We start from the raw sequence: 6,279 nt of genomic DNA, 5'->3' as shown, positions 1-6,279 counted from the left end.
CAATGAAAAGGGCTTACTTCTTCTGCGGCTGATTTTCAAGGTACAGCGTGCCTTGAGGTCAATATTTCTCTTTTATTCTTTTTCCGTCTAAATGCTACGATAGGCGCCTGAAGAAATATCTGTTTGAAATGAGGATAATTTTTCGCCACATGCTTGTAACTTTCATGTAACAGTTTTGAAATGTCAGCGAAATTTCGGTGCCAGTTAGTCCCAAAGAAATTCTGTTATTTATTGTATTGTGTTTGCTAAAATTATGCGTGAATGTTTGACTATATTTGCTAATCTTAGCGATTTGATTTGTTATTTCCTTTAATCGTGATTCACTGTAACCGCGTTTGACATAATGATGTACAAAAGCATTTGCATGTTTTCAGATATCCCCTATGCCAGTACAAATCCGTTTTATCTTTAAGAAATTGGGATTTCGGATTTGACTCAATGATATGATGTGGATGATCAGAGCGGCGGTGGAGATAAATGTGGCATGACGTAGGCTTGCAAAATAACTCTGTCACTATTCTACCTTAAGAAAACTTGATTTTTTGTCCAAAAATTCAAAGCTAGTTTTTTTAAAAACGAGACCTAAAATGTATGTTGGACTTAAAGCCATAGTTTTTTAGCACAATAGTTACAGAAAGGCAAGAGGTCCATTTGTCTGGATCCTTGCCAGACAAAAATTACGTCATCTGTGAACCGTAACCAGAGTATTGGTTCATGACCATGAAAGGACTGGAATGTCTTCAGTAACTCTGTCTCGAATTTCGTCATGAAGACATTAGCAAAATTAACTGCAATAGGGGTATTCAGGGCGCAACCCTTCGCCTGCTTTCAAATCTCCATCATAAAATTTACATCTAGTTTTTCAAAAACTAGCATTGAGATATCGTGTATTGAAGAAAGAAACTAAACTTCATGTAGCAAACATCTTTCCGATTTTTTAGTTGCTTTCCTTTAATAGAAATTTTCCCACAGTTGTCTCGCGAAGTTTTCCTTCCAACGCATTGATGGTATTGGATTATGTTAGTTTTGTGGTGAGAGGTTCTTAGTGTACGTCCATGTTGTTATTTAGCCCGGAGCTATTATTATTATTGCCATTATTATTATTTTTTTTTCTTCTTTCTTCAAATTTTCTTCCATTTCTCGCCGTACACCTAGGGCAGAGAAACTCATTGTATGCATTCCCAGTTTACACACGTAAATTCTCAGGTAAAATATGTATTTTAAAAAATTGATAAATATATAATTTCATGACGGGGTGTTGTTTTCACAGCGATGATGCTCTTCACAGTACATTAGTCGTTCCAGTTAACACGATTATTATTATTATCATTATATGAAGACTCACAGCATATTTTGGTAGGCATGACAGAAAGTGTCAGCTTCCCACAACCAGCTGACTAAGGTAACACTTGTTTACCGATCCTGCTTCAAGAACACTGAGAAAAATTCTTGCAATACCAATCAATGCTGATTTTTGTAGGTGTTCTACCTTCACACTTGCACCGATCTTATTCACTCATATTGGTAGGTGAGTGCTAATACTTCCAAGTGCACCAATTTCTATTGGTATCACGTCTACACTCTTCATTGACCACAACCATCGTATTTCCCACTTTAAATCTTCGTACTTGTTCATTTTTTCGACTTTCACATTGATCCTGTTGACAGCGTGTCATTCTATGTTGATAATCATACATGGATGGGTCTAAGAATACTTTTTCTCAATAAATTCAAGGCATTCTTCGTGTGAGATGCTGATTTTATCAAAAATATAGAACTACATTGATGTTTTGAATATGGTAATATTTTTGTATGTTGTTTGTTATTAAAGATTTTCGTCCGATTGATCTTTAGAGAGACTTTGATATTTGAATGGCAGTTAATGTTTTAAGCGTTTTAAGAATAGATATTTCTTTTTGTTTTCTTTCCAAAATATCTAAAATCAACTTTCTGTATTTACAAACGCGTGAGCTTTTTTTTTTATTGCAGCGCTTCATTAATATTTCGTATGCTTCAATGTTTTAATGAAATCAGCGAAGTAAATATTTGGATACACTTCTTTATTATTTCGCGGAGAACTTAAATTATAAAATGTTATCGCCTATTTGGCATGGCAGTCGTAAATTCGTCCATAGATATGAAATATAAACGTCTTCATTTCTTCTAATGTATAAAGCGTTTCACTATATTTGGCGAAATTCATTCTTTATACAGAAGATATTCTTTTTACATATGTTTAATTAGTAAATATATTCTATTGTCGTTGTCATTTAGCATACACTGTTTGGGTGATACGAAAAGATTCTCAGATGCTGCTTCAGAAGTTTACACCGATTTTCTTATGAATTAGTACGTACCAACGCCTTGAAATCGTATATAGATCTATTTTACATGCAGATGTTTTCCTCAAACTTCCAGTCAGTACTTCAAATAATTTAACTCGTGGTGATAAAGCAAGGTCATTTTTGTGAGATAAAACTGCGATTGCACATATAAATAAATAAATGAACAAATAATCTGCCAGTTCTCTTATAGAAAATTTATATAACATTTCGTCAGTATCGAGTCCTGTATAATACTCAATGTATACGACAAAACAAGTTTGTGAAGCAATTGATATAGAAGCGCTTTTCGTTTGGAACAAAAATCAGCTATAAATGTTAATATGTGAGACAGGTTATAAAGAGTTTAAATATTATTTGTAAAGAACATTCCATAAAAAATAAAGAATGCGTGAGTAATATAAATGTTTCGGGCCTTTTAGCTAAAATTTGTAACTTATTTATATACGACTCGTTATATGCATTCCTACTTATATACACAGACACATCATTCGCTAAATTATACGGTTACATAAATGGCTTTTACTTCTGTAAGTCATCCCATTTAGTCACTGGTGTATTGTAAAATATGGTATACTGTATGCGCGCATTAAATAGGGCTGTACGTGCGTACATTGGAAACTAGGTACTGTCTCTGTTTGTTACATTTAACGTTTTCCTGTTAGAAATTACAGATGCATTGATTTATGAATATCATTTTCCTATTCTATTTGACAGTTTATTCACTTGGTAATAAGTTTCATTTTGCTTTTACCTAGCATGTGTAGAATCACTTGTATGAAATACATTGACCATTTCATTTATTACCTCCTAATATGTGCAGTATAAGTTCACTGTTTTATCCCATTTCAATTAACACCTGTAAATACACAACTGATAGGCAAATATTTACACAACAAAATTAAATGAAACACATTTTCCTGCTGTATATCAGCATATTTTGTACAAGAAAGAAACAACATAAATTTATTGCCTAAAAATAATTGACATTTCAGAAACAACATTGACTCCCACCCGATGCTTTCTACAAATACATGCGGTGGTTCACCTAAGATATATTAATTTTATGTAATGTTCACAGTGATTCGTCTAAGTTATATTTGCTATATATAAGACAAACTGTGATTCGCTAAACGCATGCTACATTTATGCGCTTCTCATAATGATTGATATAAGACGTGCTTAGTTTATATAATACTTGTGATGATTCACTTTGTGCACATTAACTATTATAAAGCTTATAGTAATTCACCTAAAATACAGTAATTCACCTAAAATACAGTAATTCACCTAAAAATTCACCTAAAATAGACTAGCTCCATATAATATCAATGTAGATTCACCTAATATATACTAGCTCAATATAACAAATGCGGGAATGTACTGTTTTGTACTACGGGATATAACGGTTACCGTGATTTCCCTACCGTTGACCAGCTCTGTATAATGGTAATGGTAAATTGCCAGCCTATAATAACAACATATGATGATTACGTTGCGTCACCAAAGATGTACATGCTATATTAATAATTATGTTGTTTCAGCAAACATTCACTAGCTATATATAATGCCTATACAAAACTCATCAGGAAATAATGGACACAAACCGTAATAACTATGTTTCTGTTAGTGCGATAATGCCCAGCTTCTATAAGCATACACACGGAATAAATTAATGGACATACAACTGATTTTCACAACATAACTACTTGAAAATATATACAAACAATGCATATACAGTATTTTATCTAAATTGAAATAAAAACAAATACAAAATACAGCACAGTGTTAAATAGAAGTTATAAATGGATGCATAACCTAAATTCTTACGAAAACTTGTAACAGTAAAAAATCTTAAGCAATGAATACATATAAGTTTGTAGATAACAGTGCACGTTTACATCTATATATGCGTGCATAATTTTGAAAATGCATTTGTATTGTTGTAAGCATTTGCTTGGAATGTAGTTATTACTTATAAAGACTCAATGGAAGTATAATAATAGAACACTTTGAGCAGACGTTGTGTGTTGCGAGTAAAAGTTACACGAAGCTAACCTGAAAGCTGCATTTACAACTCCACAATATTTATGCTAACACCGGTGAAAAACCTTTAACTTGGTTTGATTTCAAATTTAAAATATTTCACGCGATTTTCTCTATCTATGTCCATTGGTAGACAAAGCCAATTCGCCAAGTATCTATATTCATCATTGCACCATCAGTTCTTGGTTAGAATCCAATTCTGTGTCTGATTTTAGTTTGTGAATAAATGCATGCCACTTCCCCAGAATTTGTCGGTACCGTGCTCTTGGTGCCTGAGAACAGGTTTTGCGGTTTCTTTTTACTGGCGAAGCATGTAATGAACTAATATGCTGACCCGTCTCACCTTGAACATGTTGGTTATTTTTAGAAGGAGTTCATAGTAATACTCATTCGACATGAGTCGTTGCAATTTCGCATCCAGGGCATTCGTAAAATCCTTGTGTAGAAGCCACCCATAACACAGCTTTGATTCTTCGGTAGGTGTCCACGTTTCGCTACCACACAGTAGAACTGACTCAACATTAGCAAGAAACCATCTGCTTTTTGTTCCCCTTAACAGTCTTAATTTTCCTATTCTATTAAGCTTGTGAGATACTGTCCAATCTTATGCTTTTCTGACGTTGATGTCAGCATCAGAGCCGTTTACCCAACCACCTACAAACATGATATCTTCAACTGAATTCATCGTTGAACCGTCGATGGCTCGCAGATCTAGATGTTTGTTTTGATTGAAGTTCATGTACATCTCTTGCTTCCTATTTAAGAAAAATGAATAGCTAATTCTTAATTTGTAATTCTTAATTTGTAACAATTGTAAGAGCTAAAGGTCAGTGTGGATTTAGTAAAACATTCAATTCAGAAACTAACTAAAATAATATTCCTCCATTATGCAGTTGAGGTTAAGATCACTGCAATCATATTACATATAATTACTGGGGAAAATGTAGTAATTTTATAATTTTCAGAACTGTGTGTCGAAAGTTATTGTAAAATCCTCTGAAATTGTTTGAGATTAACTCTGAACAAAACATACGAAAACGGAAGCTGACATACATACTGACACAAACATTCTAAGCATACTGGCAGCTTGAAGAATTAATTATGCACTTTTAAAACAGATAATATAAAACTACGACCAGCAATTAAGAATCAGACGTCTTTCTGATATGAAATTATACACATTTGATTATTGATCAGAATATTGAATAGACTGAGGGAGATTAATTGAAAGCAGTGCGAAAAATATTGACAAAATTATAGAAAAGTAAAGTAAAAACGAAAATGAACAGTACGGCTGTGAGGAAAATGGGAGATGAACGGCAAACACACGAATACATGAACTATATATATATATATACGTTTATATATACACACACATACGCACAAACACACACACACACATGTGTGTGTATTTGTGTGTGTATATATGCGAGCGCAAATATATGTGAAAATATGAATATGTATAAATATGTATACATTTATACATTCACACGTATATTTATATGTATGATTGCATGCATATTTAGAGAAATAAACACACACACGTACAGCAACATATACACTCACACACAAACATTTATACTGAGAAAGTGCTGGAAAGTTTCATGGAATGGCTATTGTGTATAGAGGTATAGGTATATTCATATATATTTATCTACGATGACTGTGTGAGAATGGCGTGAATTAGAATAATAATAGGTCGCAGATTAGCATTTAATATAATAAGCAGTTACAACTTGATAGTAGCCCGATAGAAACACACCCACTATGGTATATATGTATTTGCGTATACGTATTTATACGAGTGTGTATGTATTGATATACATATACACATACATACATACATGCATACATTCATATATATATATATATATATATATATATATATATA

This window comes from Octopus bimaculoides, chromosome 3 (genome assembly GCF_001194135.2).
Source record: "Octopus bimaculoides isolate UCB-OBI-ISO-001 chromosome 3, ASM119413v2, whole genome shotgun sequence".
Classification (NCBI taxonomy): domain Eukaryota; kingdom Metazoa; phylum Mollusca; class Cephalopoda; order Octopoda; family Octopodidae; genus Octopus; species Octopus bimaculoides.
Note: the sequence above shows the minus strand (reverse complement) of the source record.